The 19,151-nt window shown below is 38.5% G+C and overlaps 1 long non-coding RNA gene across 1 annotated transcript; it reads right to left on the minus strand.

Moving 5' to 3' along the window:
• Positions 1-7,337: 7,337 nt before the first annotated feature.
• On the minus strand, positions 7,338-18,872 carry LOC120638656. The gene is made up of 2 exons (XR_005660495.1): positions 18,727-18,872; positions 7,338-7,486 (listed from the first exon to the last, which is right to left on the minus strand). It is a non-coding gene; the product is annotated as an uncharacterized LOC120638656 (long non-coding RNA).
• Positions 18,873-19,151: the final 279 nt, after the last annotated feature.

Consider the following 19,151-nt stretch of genomic DNA (forward strand, 5'->3'; position numbering starts at 1 on the left):
TATCACTGATGAATATTAGTAAAATCTCTTTCATCATCATGGATAAAAGTTCTTCTTATTTCATGACAAGCAAGCAAGAAGAAACTAGAGAATGCCAGTAAGGCAACCAGAAGGGGTAATTCAGTCTGATTCAGGTCACTGAAGATCACTGGCAACCAACATTCATTGCAGTAACTAGGTTATTTGCCCTTTCTAAGATCACACATACAGAGGAAGCTGTCACTTAGAAAGAACATAATCACAGGGCTTCCCTAACCTCCCACTTTGAATCTACACTTCCCATGGTTGCAGAATGATAGGCACCATATTAATGTGAGGGGGCAAGGGGGACGGGAGGGAGGAGGGGGGTGGAGTGATCACTGCATTTTTCCATATCTTTTCCCGCCACCATGACAACTTCCACAAGAATAGAAATGTAAGCAAAATGCTAGTCATTCCACTTTACAATGGGTGAGAAGGGGGCTGCTGGCAAAGAATACCCTACCTTTAGATGCTTTAAACTGTAAGTAAGGTCACTTTCCTGGAACAGGGAGAAATCTGATCTTCCTAGGAATGGTTTACTTCTTGTAATGATTTGTTTATTGTAATACTGTGATTTTGATTTAAGAACAAAGGTAAGGTACAAGTTAACTTATCTATTTCCTCTACCTGTATCTTAAGCCAGAATGAAAAGGGAACAGTGAATTAGTCAATGATATTTGTATTTACCCCAGTGCTTTGCACATAGTGAGCACTTAATACCAAAAATAGTAGGTGAGAAACAGAAACATGGACACAGAGAATGAACAAGAGAGAAACTGAAAGAGGCAGAAAGCTCCAGAGAGACACATTTCTGAATGCTTTTTTTTTTCCAGTAAAGATAAGAAACATTCTATGTCATTTTAAAAATTTGTCAGTGTAGATATCTGTGTATTTTTAAACTTAAGTTGGTCATTAGGAGCATTCAAAAGAACATCCTTGTCTTAGTTTCAATTTTGGTCTCAACTGATATTGACTAGTAATTTAACTCTGGCAGTAAACTATGGAAAGTCAATCAATATATGTCATTCACTGCATATCACAACCTGTGGCATCAAAGGGGAAACTAGTTTGCAAAGCACTTTCACTTGAAAAAATCAAAAAGTTTCTTGTATCAAAGATTTTAACAAATTCTTAACCAATTATCTGACATACTTCCCTATTTGACTAGTCTAGTGTGGCTGTTTAACAGGAAGTTCAGCTAGAGTGGAATCTATACAGCACTAAATATTGTTGCTAAAGGAGTCAGTACTTTACAATTTACACTTGGTGAGGCTTTATTAATCTGCATAAAAGTTAAGGAAAAGTATCCTTCCAAGATAAATATTGAAAATAACCACCAGTAACCTGAGGACAAGAGGGAATGCTATGTGAGGATAGGACTAGGCAGGCAGTCCCACACACTCTGCTGCTAAATATGCAAGTTAAAATCACCCCAAATAATAAATTTTGAAATTTCCAAGTAGTGCAGAAAACTGGCAGTCTGTTTCAAGAGCTGTTGAGATCCTGCATGTACATTTTAGTCTAGGGTACCCAATTCTATGGAGAAAACATGGTTTGCCTCTATGCAAGCAGTGGTGGCAGCAGAACATTACAGGTGGAGAACTAGGCTTTCCTCCAGTCCTGCACTGAGCAGTGTGGCTTTAGACTTCCTACTATTGAGAAATTTCCCACTGGCTTGTGGTGAAATCGATGGCCAAGGTATCAACCCCTGAGACCTGCTTGCTTTGCCCCCATTTCCCCACAGAACTGACACACCGTGCCAGGTAGCTAGCTGTGACTTCATCTCCAGATGTCGTCTTCTCCCAAAGTCGAGTCCCCCCACCCACCTTAGTGTATCACCTATTGCATTACTGCCTTCCCCTTATTTTACCCCATATCTCAACAGAGAGATTGGCAGACATCCACCAATCAAATCCTGTCTGAGGGAACAAATCAGAAGAAGTAGCCCACAGTAGGCCCATAAAAGAAGACTTTTAATTAGTTTCTATAGTATTTGTTGCATGCTTACTATTTGCCAGTCACTATACTAAGCTCGGGGCAGATATAAGATAATCAGTTTGGACACAGTCCCTGCTCCACCTGGGGCTCAGAGTCCAAGTAGGAGGGAGTGGGATTTAATCCCCATTTTACAGATGAGGTAACTGAGGCCCAGAGAGGTAAAATAACTTGACAAGGTCACACAGGAAACAAGTGGCAGTGGAGGGATTAGAACCCAGGACCACTGACTTCCAGGCCTGAGCTCTTTCCACTTAGACCAAGCTACTTTCCCACTGGTGGAATATGATCAAAGAAAGCCACCCCAAAATTAAATCAAACAACAAGTCACAGTTTAGGAGGTCCTCAGACTTGTCGTGTACCAACAACTCTGGTAATGACTGTCTCGTTTAGTTGCTTTGGCTAGGTCCGTCTCTTGCAGCTTACAGCACAGTAGGAATATCTCCAGTGGGGAATACTTCCTCTGTACTCCCTTCAAAGCATGTTGCAATTTAATGAAGATTGGTGAACACCTAACTTCAAAGGAATAAGCAATCCACCCATTGCCTGTCATGGGTGGAATAACCATGCTTCAGATCTTTGTAAATTGATAAAGTGTAATTATTAAGCCACGTAACCATGCAGAAGGCTACAAGTCTTACATTCATACATGCAATATAAAAGGGATTTTCAGTAGCCTATTAGCCACTGAGGATGATACCACACATCCAACAGCCAACTGTGCGGTTAAAATATAATAGGCACATTCCCTTCCCATAATAAGGTTACAGTTTAGAGAGGGAGACAGACAATATAAATAAAATTACTGAAGTATATAGTGCTATGGGCTAGTGGAGGGAGGGGTGAATAATGGGAACAAAACTCACCATTAGTTTCATCAAAGAACAACACTTATTCTATAAACTTTCATGCATATGTATTATTTTCATTTTATGTAATGATGTAGTCATATATCTCTCAGGCTACTACTTCATTTTAGTTACCTTCTGCCAAACGTTGAAAGTAGACTGTGAAAAATTGGGATATACCTACCTAAATAGACATCAATCTTTTCACAACCTACCTTCAACATTCAGGAGAAGCTTTGCACACAATAAGTGCTAAATACTATAAGAAAGAGAAGATAGCTAAAATGAAATAGCATGAAAAACATGAACTTTGGTTTCACTGTCTAATACCCTAGAGAAGCTATATTAACAAAATAAGAGACTTCAAACAAAGTTACAGAAGAAAACTAAAGTAGTATTTGTAGGGAAAAAAGACTAAGCAGATTGGAAATATTTCAGATAACTTTTCAGGTCAGTAAAAGTTCAGTTCTTTGACCATTGTAGTGTGGTATGAAAGCAAAACAAGTAGTGTATATAAAATAAGGCTCTGCATCCACTAGAGGCTTAAAAAAGAATTAAGCATTTAAAAGTTCATTGTTAGAAGCTCCATGGAAACATTAGTAACCGCTGGGTAAGTGTCCTATTAAAGTATTATTTTTGGATGAATTGGTTGATTTTTATAATAAATCTGTCAGATTTTCATCCAAAGAATACAAGCCAAACATTTTGAAATTTTTATAATATTCAAATTTTTAAAATGTAATTGGCATTGTCCTATGCTATGTGTCTCTCACAAATGTCATAAGCTTGTGGTTAATTGCTCAACAACATATATTTAGCTCTCCTTCAAAGGAAATGTGGCTTTTGGACTGTAGTGTCAGGTTGTCAACAGCTTTGGGTTATAACTACCATAAGGAATGTGATTTTTTTTTTTTTTTTGGAAATGACTCCAAATTGGCTAGCACAAACAGAGGGCTGTCTTCCATAATACAGAGCATAGCACTGTATTATGCACTTGAGACAGTACAACAAACACATTTCCTGCTCACATTGAGCTTACAGCCTAGAGGGGAATACAGACATTAATATAAAGTTACAGATAAATTCATAAGTGCTGTGCAGTTGGGAGGGGAGGGATGAATAAAGGGAACAACAGCTGCCCAGAGGACATAGAGAGAATGGCAAAGCTGCATACATACCCAACCATGCTGCTTAACTCCTTAGAAGCACCCCACCGTCAGAGTCATTGCCACTGATTCCAGCCCATTTTACCATTTGACACAAGGCATCCATGCCTGAAACCTTTGGAAAATAGCCTGCAGCAAAAACAGGTCTTTTAGACTGTGAGCCCTTTTAGACTGTGAGCCCACTGTTGGGCAGGGATTGTCTTTGTATGGTGCCAAATTGTACATTCCAAGAGCTACCTGACTCCATCTGGTTTACCTGCTTCTGAGGAGCTAAGAGAATAACTCCTAGGTTACTATTTCTATTTGTGTGCTTGTCAGACTTGGGCCTCTCTCCTTTGCCTTTGTAGGTAATATTAATCATAATTGTGCTATTTGTTAAAGACTTAGTGAGTTTTAAGTGCATGCAGTGCTAAGTCGATTGAGTGCTTACTGTGTGCAATGCACTATACTAGGTGCTTAGAAGTTTGATGGTATTAATGCCTGTCTACTTGTTCTGTTTTGCTGTCTATCTCCCCCTTATAGACTGTGAGCCTGTTGTTGGGAAGGCATTGTCTCTATCTGTTACCAAATTGTACATTCCAAGTGCCTAGTATAGTGCTCAGCACACCCTAAGCGCTCAATAAATATGACTGAATGAATGACGAGTGCAAGAGAAAAGTTGGTAGATACATTCCCTAACCACAACAAGCGTAGAATCTGGGTACGAAACATTACAATTAGATCAGATACAATCTCTATCACACAGTAAGCTCACAGGAGAAGAGGTGTTTAATCCCCATTTTACAGATGTAGAAGAGGAGCAGAAAAGTTGAATAATTTGCCCAAAGTCACACAGCAGGCAAGTGGTGGCGCAGGGATTAGAACCCACATCTTTTAATTTAGAATCTCTCAATCCTATGTGTATCAGTATCACTCTCCTTTCCTTTCTGCATTATGCCTTCTTTCCCTTGCTCATCTTTCTGTTTCTCCAAGAATGCATCTATCTGTATCTCCTCCTCTTATCCATTAGGCTGTAAAAATATGATTGAATGAATAAACTCCATGAGGACTGGAATATCTACATTATTACACGGTTCCAAATGGATAGTACTTTGCACCAACTGCTGAATACCATTGATTATTTGAATCCTTGTTTTTTCTTTATTCATTTCATTCATCTTTGTTCTGGTAGCTGAAGACCACACCCCCTGTCGTAGAAAATAGAGTCCTCTTAAACCAGGACCCCTCATCCTTAGGTGAAAATCTAAATGCACCAAATGTCAAAGCACATTTTGGCGCAATGCTGAGCCCAATTTATAACTTAGGTTTCGTGAGTTTGTTTTCCTACGTTGATTCCAAACACTTGTCCTTATTAAATTGCATTCTATTTTGTTGTTATATTGACCTAATTTTTCTTCTTAGCAGGAGCTCTCTGAATGTCAATCTTTTCTGCAAGGCAATAGTTTCCATAACTTGCTTTCCCCTCAGGACACAGATACAAACATTAAACCTAACATGTGAATGTTCAGCCCTGCAATACATCAACTCAAGAAAACCAAAATTGATTTAATGAAATTTTGAATTAATTCAAATTATCTGTAATGCATAGTCTAGTGCCAGTGAACAGAATTTATTTTTTCATAGAGAAAATGTACTGTTATAAATTTATTTTGCCAAATTAAGTAACCACATATCTTTAGTTTTAATTACATAATGTGCCATATAATTTACCTAGGGAAATTAGAAGCAAGAGTTCCCCACGTTGCTCTTAGCTGAGACTGTTGTGGGAGAATAAGGAGAGGGTATGACATGAAATATGGAGGGAATTGAATGGAAGGGGATGAAAGGGAGTGCTGGAAAGGAAGGACAGAGATGGCCTGATTCTAGGGAGGGAGTTGAGAGGACATGATGAGGATGGAGAAGCAGCGTGGCTCAGTGGAAAGAGCATGGGCTATGGAGTCAGAGGTCATGAGTTCGAATCCCAGATCTGCCACTTGTCAGCTGTGTGACTGTGGGCAAGTCACTTAACTTCTCTGTGCCTCAGTTACCTCATCTGTAAAATGGGGATTAAGACTGAGCCCCACGTGGGACATCCTGATTCCCCTGTGTCTACCCCAGCGCTTAGAACAGTGCTCGGCACATAGTAAGCGCTTAACAAATACCAACATTATTAAGGGCTATAGGAAGACTAAGAGGCCACAGACTGAGAGATGAAGAAAGCCAAGGTCACTGGCAGCACTGTGGCTAGAAGTGTCATGCTTAGGTGGTGGAGAACTTAGCTGCCATGGAGCAAAGCAAGAAGAACAGCAAAGGTGGTGTCAGAAGGGGTCACTAGGCTTTGAGGCTCTAAGGCACTCAGTGAGCTCTGCCCTGCCTACCTTACTGATCTCCCACTATAACTCAGACCACACATTTCACTCTTTTAATGCCATACTACCCCACTATATTTCAATCTCATCTATCTCACCACTGACCCCCTACTTATATCTTTCCTCTACCTTGGAACCCCTCCCCACCTAAACCATATCCTACAGGCCACCACTCTCATCTTCTAAGCCATTCTTTAAAACTAAAACAAAAAAAAAAACCCATCTACTGCCAGGTATCTCCTCCAAACCCTCCTTTCCCCTACCTGCTCTACCTCTTTGTGACACCCATGTACTTGATGTACACCCTGTCCTGAGCTCCACAGCTCTCATGGCCATATCCTTATACACTGCCACTTCCCCTATCTTTATTTTAATGTTCACTTCGCCCTCCAGACTATAAATTCTTTGTAGGCATGGATCAAAGCCACCGTTTGTATTGTAGTGTTCTTTCCCAAATGCTTAGTACAGTGCTCTGCACACCATTAAGTGCTCCATAAATACTACTGATTGATATACCTTGGCCTACCTCCCTGATTCTTAGTCCAAAGCCTGTCATAATAGAAAGAGTGTGAATGTAGTAATGTGTCTGTGTTTGTAAAATGCATATAAATGAGTCTGAGGATGAGCATGAATATGTGTATAAGAAACATTTGAGTTGACTCTGTGTTTAGATATGTCCCTGTGTGCAAAGAGTGACTAGATTGTTTCTAAATTTGCACCCGAAGTATTTTAATTAATCCATTAAATGAGGATTTTTTCAAATTCTTTCTATACCTCATGTGAAATTAAAATTCTGAATTTCCTATCTTTTGACAGGATGTTACATGACATGCGAGCAGTGAAAATTGAAATGGATGGATTCACGTCAAGACTCTGGCATATGGTGACAATCATCAGTGCTGTTCTTATACCTAATAACAAAATTAGTGACCCATATAAAGAGAGAGTAAATGAAACACTTTCAGCATTACTGCTAAATTCATGATTTGGTAACTAGGCTGGGGTGACTGAAAAGTTAGTTTCTTTCATTGATCCTCACTAGGTGACCCCAAAGCTCCTCTTGTATAGTGTCCTAAAACTCCTTGCCACACTGCATTCAGAGAAGCATCTGCAATGAAAAATAGTATAAGAATGAGTTATATTGATAACTGAGGATTGAGACAATCTCCATCATGTCTACCAACTCTGTTGTATTATATTTTCCCAAACATTTAATGCCATGCTCTGCATACAGTACGCCCTTAATACCATTGATTGATACCAATAGGTCATCTTGCCTACTCCTTTTGGAATAAAGAAGCTCAAAGACAATTTTATCTGTGAATTCCTTATTGTCCTACTCTGTACCTACTGACATATAAATAGTATTGAGATACTATTTAAGGACTAACAACTCCATAGCCATGTCTCTGTTCTATAGCAATGTGGGCCTGGGAGACAGAAGGACCTTGGTTCTAATCTTTGCTCTAATCTAATCCCTGGATAAGCCAATGCATTTATTTCTGCCTCAGTAACCTCACAGGTAATATTGGGATTAAGACTGTAATCCCCATGTGGGACAGAGACTGTGTCCAACATAGGCTTGCATCTACCCCAGAACTTAGTACAGTGCCTGGGACATAGTAAATGCTTAAATACCATTAAAAAGTTATTTTGTGACCATATCTCCTAGTAGGCTGTTGGACACATAGGAAGACAAAGTAGGATTTCTAGTCAGCTGCTATTGGTGAACACAGACTATAACAGATGATTTAAAGACAGTAATAATTTCAAGCAACCGGGCATAGCAATGGATTGTTGGAAGGACACTGCCATTCACAACACCAACCTGGAAGAAGAGGGGTCAATTCATAAAAATTGGACATCAAGAAGCAGACTTGTAAACAGAAACAGAATCTAAAATCAACAAATGCAATATCCCAGGAAGGAACTACCCTGACACATGCACAATTCAGAGAGGAGCATCAGTTACCAGTCTTCGTGATCATATTTGCTCATCGGATTAAGGTGTCATCTTTGAAGACTAACATGAGCAAAGTACAATTGTACAATTGTTCAAGGTACAATTCTGTTAAACATTGTCACATCACTGGATTAAATTATTTTATTTTCTACATTTTCTCAAAGTCAAAGGTATTTTTTTCAGTTTCATAAGCACAGAAATAGAGGCTTTGTTTTGACTACCATGCCACAGCTCATAAAAGCGTGGGTCCTGACTTAATGGTATTTATTGAGCCCTTATTATGTAAGAAGAGTAAGCACTTACTAAATGCTTACATGAATTCTTGCTGAACTCCACTGAAAGAAAAAACATCCTTATTTCACTGTTGGAGCCAAGAGGTCTACTCATGACCACCTTTGGAGAGAAAATAATGCATCGAATTCTCAGTGTTTAGAAAAATCAATTGTAATTATTGAGCCCTTAATGTTTGCAGAGCACTGCATTAACTGCTTGGGAACCTAAAACAGAACAGAAATGTTTATTTATAAATATGCATATGGAGAGTTTTCATGACTTCACACACTTCATAAAAACCATTTCCCTTTTAAAGAAATGCATGCATGGGTATGAACTAGAAAGAATGGAGCCCAATACACCAGGTAAAAAGATGTTTTCTAAAATTAAAATGACCCTGGGAGATGACCCTTTTGCTCCTGAAAGCAAAGGAAAAAATCAAATAAGTGCGTCCTCCAGGCACACATAGAGGACTTCCCTAGAACATACCATGCAAGGCAGGGCTGACACGGCTTAGTGGAAAGAGTGCATGATTGGGCATCAGGAGGTCTGGGCTTCAGTCTCTGCTCCACCACTTGCCAGCTGTATGACCTTGGACCAATCAATTTACTTTCCCATTCTCTCTCACTTTTAGATTCTGGCCACACATGGGGCAGTGACTGTGTCTAATCGGATTACATTGTATACATACCAGCATGTAACAGTACTTGGCATGTTTAGTAAGCACTTAAATACCATAATCATTATCATTATTCAGACATCTAAACTGCTTGCTCTCTGTCTTAGTACAGCTGAAAGGAAATCATATGCTCATTTATCTTTGGCATAGGGTTGGAATAATTCGGTTAAGCAAATTTATTAAAGAGCCTTAATCTGAAGAAAATTACAAGATTTTAATTTCTTGCAAAGGGAGGATTCTAAGGGTTCCCCTCGTTGTGGGTTTTTGTATGAGTTTCTGTCTGTTTCAGAAAATTGTTGTAGTAGACAATTAAAGCTTAAAATGTTATGAAAACATCTCAGTTCAAATTATATCTAATAATTACTTAGATTTTTCTTTTGTTACAGAGTCTCATAACTGCTGAGAATTCAGGACTGGCTATATTACTTGCCCTGCTGCAGGCAAACATTTACCTTGGGTTCCTTACAATAGACTATCAACAACATTTAAAAAAATAATATACCTTTCCCCAGTTAATAATGGCATTCACAGTAGGTATTCTGATGTTCTGATGGTATCACACAGTGTAACACTATGCAGGATATAATAGTGGCCTTGGAGAAAGAGAATTTAATGGTCCATTCCCCAGCAAGAGACTCTCAGCATGATGAGCACATAATTAGGAAAAATATGACAAACTGAAAGTTGTGGCAACCTCCTAGACACATCCTGTCACTGCTTATCTATTCTGAGTAACTGTCATAGTTAGGACAGTGAGAATGTGACAGTCCACACAATTGAAGAGGAAAAAAAATAAAACAGAGGCATGCTGAGATTGCACCTGTGCTGGTCTCTCTCAAAAATCAACTGCCTCAATTTAGAATTAATGTTCAGCCTTTCAGGTAATAAGAGAAAAAAAATCATACAGTATTGAAACACTCCCTGCACAATAGGTGACTTCTTGTGAAGTCACATCACACAAACAATATTATTACCGTACCACTTCTCATTCCCCATTTTCAGATGAATGTGCATAAAGGGAACAAAAGTAGGTAAATGCTAGTATTGCCAAGTATGTGTTCTACTGATATATAGCTCAGCTCTAAAGACAATTCCTGAGTATCAGATGCACATTTACAAGTAGCATTGTGCTTCTCAATGAACCAATGCCTTATAAGTTACACTGATTCCATTACTACTAAAGACAGTGTTAGAGAAAGCAAGAATTTAAGCACATTTAGTTGTTTACTCACAGCAAATTTGAGACAATATGTACATATATTTTAGGCTAGTCTAAATAATAGCATGACCCATTAGGTATTTCCCTGGCCTGGAATTCCCTCATAGGCAAATCCAACAGATCACAACTCTTATGTTCATGAACAGACACTATCAATGCAACAGTGAACACTAACTAGTAATATCCTCACTATTTGCTTATATGTATAATTTATTGTGCACTCTATTAAGATTCCATTTGAAATATGTTTATATGATCATCCTCTCTAATAGAGTGTAAGCTTCTTGTTGGCAGGAAATTTCTCATAGTGAATTGCACTAGTGTACTCAGATACTATTATTGCTTTTACTACTGAAAGGTTCAGGGTTGGATATGTTGAAAGGAAAATGATATTGATTCCTACAAAGTGAACTAGCATATATGGTCACCCTTTAGATTTGGAAAGGATACTATTAATGATGAGATTTCCATTCATTTCCCCCACTCTAAACTGACAGTTCCTGTGGGCAGGAAACTTGTACACCAATTCTACTGTATTATAGTATAGTACTCTACACACAATAAGGGCTCAATGAATACCACTGATTAATATTTTTGCCTTATAGAAGCAATGATTCACAACCATGTGCATGAAGCCATTGTCCCCTGTTACACTATTGGCTTTATAATACAGTGCCTAATGCTGTTTCTGATACAAGCTTCCAAGTGTTTAAATGCAAAGCTGATACCTAGAAGTCCTAGCTTCAAATGAAACCTCTTCATAGAATTATAGATGTAATAAAGGGTTATTTTTCATTAGTTATATTTGTGCAGTGTTTGAACAGATACATTTGCATCATTTAAGAACAGCAATGTACTCTTTGATGGATATTGTTCTTATCATTCTATTGTGATGGATGACACTTTTTACATTTGAAAACATTCAAAGAAGGCATGACACCACAGAAATTAGGTGTACACCCTAGGTAAATTGTTGATAACTGAAGCATGCTATATGAGCTTTTAGAATAGTTGCAACCAACCTAGCAGCTAATCTATTAAGTTTATGAAAGGAATCATTGTGTCTAGTTCTACTTCTTATTGTTTCATGTCAAGTTGGCACAGGGTTACTGAACTGTTTTCTAGTACCTATAATTGAGGACACTTAAAATGAATAAAAACATGAGTATGGAGGTAAAAGAAGTGAAGAAGAGGCAAAGAGAATAGAAATTCTTGTCCTAAATTGCCAAACAAGTATACATAAGACAAGAAAATGAAATATTGCTGGCAGTACTGATCCAAAGTTTTTAAAAGGAACCATCAAGGAGCAGGATAAAAGTATAAAGTTAGTTAACAAAATTATGAAGAAGGATAAGTTCTACCTGAGGAATGACTGAAAAGATTTGGACTCTGGAAGAGGAATGATGAAATTTTAATGACATAATGATTCAAGTTTAAAGAAATAGCTCTCAACAGGTAAAAACCAGAATTACTATTCATCATTATCATCAACACTAATATTTGTTGAGCACCACCCACGTACCTAGCATTGTACTGGCCTCTTGGGGAATAATGATAATAAATTTGATGAAAACTCTTTTGTGCCACACACAAAGTAGAACAATACAAGCAGATTGGATACAGACCCTGTCCTGTGTAGCCCACAAGTTTTAAAGGGGGAGGGAAAAAGAAGTGTTTAACAGACTTCACACAGCAGGCAAGTGGCAGAGCTGGGATTAGAATCCAGGTATATATTTTTCCATTAAGTCACACTATTTCTTCCAAAATTTAAAAAGTATGATCCTCATTCATGAGAAATGTATTGCACAGGGTTTACAAAAACATCTTGGCTCTGCCACTTGTCTGTGTGACTGTGGGCAAGTCACTTCACTTCTCTGTGCCTCAGTTACCTCATCTGTAAAATGGGGATTAACTGTGAGCCTCACGTGGGACAACCTGATTACCCTGTATCTACCCCAGCGCTTAGAACAGTGCTTGGCACATAGTAAGCGCTTAACAAATACCAACATTATTATTATCTTATTTTCAAATGACCACATCAATGACTTGGTAATTACATACTTCTTAGATCCCCACCTCTATCTTGAAAACCCCTTACCTTCAGTTATACATAAATGCTAAACTGGCATTAACATAAAAATTTAGGGTAAAGTGTTCCTTGTGCAAGGTAGAAGTTTCACAGGAAGGTATATCAAAGAGTAATCAGAAAACTCCATCAACTACTCTACTGCTTTGACTTATTTTTCCTTACAGGAAACATGTTCTCGAACTAAGCACTGGGATTTCTTGCCACAGCTGTTTAGCTGTGTTATTCTGACGTGACTTCCAAGGAACTAAAACTCTGTTCTCCTGATTCCCCCATGGAGTCAATGGCACACAATATGAGCCTTGTAATCTGCTATAAAAGGAAGATTGTATAAATGATGTTTACCTGCATCCATTTTTATGTCCTTTCTGGGGCTTCAGTTCTGCAGGGAACCCATTTCCCTTTTACACTAGGTTCCTTTTTCATCACGATTAAGCAAAGGCTTTCTCACCCACACAGCCGAGATAAAGGAATTTGTTGAGTCTCTATAACATCAAACAGGTGATGACTGTTCCCTATTTCAGGGACAAACTTAAAGCTAGCCACAGGTGATTTCCTTTCTAAGCTGTATAGCACAGCAGACATTACGCTTCCCCAGACATCAATTTCTGGTTTATTATTTAGCTACCTGGTGAAAAACAAATGAAACCTCAAAGAAGTAGACTGTGTGACCATTTACCAAGGAAAAAAAATTCATATATTCCTCTTGAGGTTTCACCTGATATTTAAAAGATATTCACTCTTTACTAACTCTAAAGAAAGCCTAATTGAAAAGAAAACAAATGTATAAAAAATAAGCCCTGCATTTCTATAGTTTAGTAAAGACATCAATATTTTATCATCATTTGGGAAATGATTTCCATTGCAGCAAAGCAGAAAAGAGAACCAACCCCACCTGGAAGGCTGATCTTAGGCTGGGATACTGCATTATTTCACATGAAGGGTTTTCCTTAGAATTTTTTTTGTACATGTTTCATCTTCATTTAGAAATATATCTATTTACTTGCAGTATTTGTACAATTATCAGCTGTCTCTTAGCTGCATTATAGTTTCTTAGGGCCTAACCTTGAAAATGATTCACTCTTCTACCCAACTGCAATATTCAATATACATGACTATCACCAAGCTCATAAACAGAATTTTAACGGTCCTCTTTGAAAATGGAGGACAGCTAGATACACACACACACACACACACATTATATTTGTTATATTTTCTAGAAAACCCATGTGTTTTAGGGACTTGCTATCTTCTTGAGACCAGTGCACTGAAGGAAATTAAGACTAATGGAAATAAACTTAATATAATGCATGTTTGGGCATTTTGAAGTATTTTAATGTAAATTCACTTAAGGACACCAAATGTACTTTTTCTTTTACTTTGTCACTTTTATTTTGTAAAATTTGAAATAGTTTATTTTAAAATTAGATGAGAACCATACTCAATTGTTTATTTTCAAAGTAGATGAGAACTATACTCAATTGTTCTTCCGTTGCTTTCAAAACTTACAGCAATCTTAGGATTATGTGAGCTCTTTAGGTGCTAAAATAAAATTTGATAAATGAATTCAGGAACTATTATAGCCTGGCTCTAGTTTTTTTAACCCATAGATAAATGTCTGAGAAAGAGAAGTCTAAATATAATCTAACTGAAAAAGGAAAAGTAATTTCCTCTCTGAACTGAATCTGGGATGGCATTACTATAAACAGATTAACCAGGATAAATCCTAGTCACCCTGTATCTACGAGAATAAGAAGGAACAGGCCTAGAAATTCCACCCAGGAGCTCATTAATAAGGCCATAATAATAATGGTATTTGTTAAGTGCTTACTATGTGCCAAGCACTGTTCTAAACTATAGAGGACCAAGTAGCCAAGGCCAAGCTACCACCACTGAGACAAAATACACAAATAAGACAAACAGATAAGCATAACACCATTTAAACATATTTATTAAACCATATTTATTGTGAGCAACACACTGTACTAAGCACTTGAGAAAACACATTACAGCAATAGTGACAATCCCTGCCCACAATGAGCTCCGGGTCTAGAGCAGGGGAGACAGGAGAAATTTGCAAGGTAACAATCCACACCTCCTAAAAGGTTTTAGTAGTGATTAATATCCACCTAGAAATCAACCCTAATCAACAGCTTATGTGTTGCCCAAACTTAACTGTTATTTAATTTAGGTATCTTGAAAGATACCTAAAAATGAGTTTATGCTGAAATCATCCATCAATACCACATAACCAAATTGAAATACACTGACCTTCCTTTTTAACCCAGAGGTAGCTTGGAAAAACAGAATCACTTACCAATGGCAATGGTTCTGGGTAGATCTTTCAAGACAAGAATCAAGCCTGCCACATCCTGCTCATCTCAATTCCCCAAGGCCTACCCTCCTTTATCTCATTTATCATCTAACCACAACTCTGCCCCCAATAGTTAGAAGGGGAGGGGGAGGGAGGTTTTCACTCTATTGGCTGAGTCAGTTCATCCAGATCATTCCGAACACAATTCTCCAAATTGAGAACAGTAAGCAGCTGATATTCATCATCTATTCATCATCAACAGATCATTCCAAACACCATGACAGGGTGGAGTAAGAGAGACAGGACCAATCTGAATGCCACCTCTTGCCTGGGTGACACTAATCATACTTTACAGTGATATAAACAAAAGTCAGATTCCTGTGTCGATGATTGAGGGATGACTCAAAAACAGAAGATGGTACCTTTTTTCAAATAACATGGTGTTTTAATGCCTCCATTTTAGTCTGTTCTTCCTTTGTATTTCTGGAACACAATATGTTAAACTAAGCTTGGTTGAAGCTAATTTTTCCACTTGTACTGATTTTTGTGTAAGGAATTGTTTCTAGTACTATTCATTGCCAGACACTGAAATGGCATCGATACTTCTCTTTTCATTTTATTTAAAATCATCAGCTTCCTACTATTTTTCCAAAAAAGTTTTAATGATCTTCTTTCCCTCTTTTTCATCTTTCACTTATAGTTCTGTAAAATGCTGCAAACCAGTCATTTCTGTCTATTTGCATTCCTAGGAATGGTGAAGGAACAGATTTCCTGCCATTCAAGTGAATGGAAAATGACCCTTGGGCCATTTCACAATCTACTGTCACATCAAAGTTATTTAATCAAATGGGACACAAATTTAAAGCAGCAACTTCTCAATCCAAATGACCACAAATGTGAAAGCAGCAAGGTGTAGTGGATAGAACATGGACCTGAGAATCAGAAGGTCATGGGGTCTAATCCTGGCTCCACTACTTGTCTGCTGAATGATCATGGGCAAGTCATTTCACTTCTCTATGCCAGTTACCTCATCTGTAAAATGGAAATTGAGACTGTAAACCCTATCTGGGACAGGGACTATGTCTAATCCAATGCATTTATATCCACTCCATTGCTTAATACAGTGCCTGGCACATAAGAAGCGCTTAACAAATACCATTATCATTATTATCATTATGAAATTATCAGTAACCATGTTTAATATATTTCATTGCTCTTTAAAGTACTCTTCCAAACTGGGTTTTTTATCCTATTTGTTAAATGATTACTCTGTGCCAAGGCACTCTACTAAGCATTAGGGAGGATACAAGCTAATCAGGTTGGACATAGCCCATGTTCCACCAGGGGCTCACAGTATTAATCCCCATTTTACAGATTAGGTAATTGAGGCACAGAGAAGTTTAATCTTACCCAAGGTCACACAGCATATCAAGCCTGGGAGTCAGAAGGACCTGGGCTCTAATCCCCCCTCCATCACTTGTACTGTATAAACTTGGGCAAATCACTTAACTTTTCTGTGCCTCAGTTACCTCACCTGAAAAATAGGGGTTAGTACTGTGAGACCCATGTGGGACATGGGCTATGTCCAGATTACTTTATATTAGTACAATGCCTGGCACACAGAAAGCAGTTAACGGAGACCATAAAAAAGTGCCTGAGCTAGGATTAGCTCAGCTCTTTCTGACTCTATCCACTGTGACAATGCTGCTTCTCAAACTGTACATAGTCACAGAAAGGTAATTTCCAATACCTAGTGCCTACAAAAGTAAAACAGGTTTTGAAGAGAGGAGGGAAAAAAATGCAATGATTCTCAAAAAAAATTGACTACTGAAATTCAGATTTAGCAATGAGGAATTTTTTGCATTTTCTTAAACCTCTCAAATTAGTCATAATTTACATTCCATGGTCTTGGTAACTCCAGAGTTGCTGAAATGCATTTTGAAGTAAATTTGTTAAGTGCCTAGTCTTTGTCAAACACTTTACTAAGTGCTGGATTAGATATCTTGCAATCAGATCAGACTTAATCTTTGTCCCACGAGGATTGCAGTCAAAGGGAAGGGAAAACACATATTTTATCCCTATTTTGTAAATGAGGAAATTGAGCCACAAAGAAGCTAAGTGATATGTCCAAGCTCACACAGCTGGCAAAACACCGAGCTGGAATAATAATAATAAATCATATATATTGAGTACATACTATGTGCCAAACACTGTACTAAGTGCTGGGGTAGATACAAGGTAATCTGTTTGGACACAGTTCCTGTTCCACATGAGTCTCACAAACTGAGGAGGAAGGAGTAGGATTTAATCCCTATTTTATAGACAAGGAAACTGAGACACAGAGAAGTTAAGTGACTTTCCCAAAATCACATTGCAGGCAAGTGGCAGAGCTGGGATTAGAAACCAGCAGATCCTCTGACACCCAAGGGCATGCTCTTTCCTCTAGCCCTCAGTGTTTCCCAATATTAAACAGCATTTCAAATTGTACTAATATTGATATGCTTTAAGTCTTTCTGCAGATTTTCTATAACCCTCTATTGGCTTGGACTCTTTAACCATAGAGTATAAACCTGTTGAATGAAATTCTGAAATTTATTTTCTTAAAATTTCAGTCACTATGAGCTAACTTCATTTTTCACCAATACTTTTCAAGCAGAACATGCCAGTGAATACAGGCACTGATACAGCAACATTTTTGTGTATGGGAAAAAAATAGTTGTAAATAAAGCAACTCAATCTGTCTACTGCAGTGTGTCCTGTCCCTGAGTCTCCCTACTTGCTCAGTTGAAAGGAATGCACTTGCTGGTCCCTGCTTATTCCATGGAAGGACACTCCTCTATGTGGCAGATTTCTTGGTGGTTAGAAAGAGGGAGACAGGGGAGCAAGTCAGAGGCCTGAAGTCTTGCTGCTGAGGAATGCTGGTAGAGCTGCTTTTGAGCCAAAAAAAGTTAGAGGAAGTGCATGCAGTGAAAGCAACGATGTCAGACCACATACCAGTCCAGGGATAGAGGTGACTGCGGGATCTGGGCGGAGAATTCTGTTAAATTATACTCTGTCACACACAAGTGCTTAGTACAGTGCTCTGCACATAGTAAATGTTCCATAAAAATGATTTCTTGCTTGATTGTTCTACTTCAGTCACCAGTTCTCCTGCTGTTGGCAGAGACAGTTCTAACCAGATTAGAATGATTGACCAGACCTTTCCCTTTAGTGGGGCAATCACAAATTCAGAAATGCCATCTCACCAATCAAAACACTACCAGCTGAGAGTCAGAAGGGGACTAGTTAGCTAAGTTGCTCATGGTGGCTGTAAGCCTGATGCCCACGTTTTTAGAGAAACCTCTGCAGTTGGATTCCAGAAGTTACTAGAAGTCTTGCTAGAAGTTGCCCTGCTAGAAACCTCTGGAATATTTCTAACAGCAGTACAAATCCTACAGCCGGCAGCCACCTGGACTGTGTTAGTTGGAGCCATGTTAGCAGAGACAATGTAATGGAAGCCCCCATGGTGCCTACCCAGACCATGACCATAGGATGCCTTTCTGGTCAGTGTGAGAAACAGTAGTTAGTAGTCCTTTGGCCTTATAACTTTCTTTTATCTGCTTTTCCCCTTTTTCTCTGAATTATCTTCTTCTCCAATCTCTCTTTCTCCCTCTTTATACACTCATCTCTCATCCTTTTCCTCTTCCTTTTACAATTCTTCACCTTCTTCCTTTCCATATCGTTCCTATCACCTTGGGTCTTCCCACCTCATTCTGGACCCATATCCTTTTGGCTCTATCCCCATTCCATTTAAGAGCACCACATTTCTGGTCACCTGGTCATGATGTTCTGCAATTAAAAGAAGATAGAAGCTGCCAGGCACATCTCACCCAAACCTGAAGTTATCCTGCTAGGGGGAAATAGTGTAGAAGTAGAAGGCAGCTAAAGTCTCAGGAAGTCATCTGCCACCATTACTTTATAGACCACTCCTGTGTGGACCTTGATTACCTACAATTGTGTCACAACCCCACCTGATTTCACAGTAGTGTTCTGATCAAGGAGGGAGGTAAATGAAACAGAGAAGGCCAAGGGTACTACCACTGTAGAACCCATGATGTCACAACACACAGTGTCATGGTAATGCCACATTATGAAGGCATGGTCTGATACGCCACATTATGATTATGATGGCCTGATATCACAAACCCTCCTCAGCAACAAGCCCACCAAACACTTTGAATTTGAAAGAAGTTACTGTTA

Source organism: Ornithorhynchus anatinus, chromosome 10, assembly GCF_004115215.2.
Source record: "Ornithorhynchus anatinus isolate Pmale09 chromosome 10, mOrnAna1.pri.v4, whole genome shotgun sequence".
NCBI classification, from domain to species: domain Eukaryota; kingdom Metazoa; phylum Chordata; class Mammalia; order Monotremata; family Ornithorhynchidae; genus Ornithorhynchus; species Ornithorhynchus anatinus.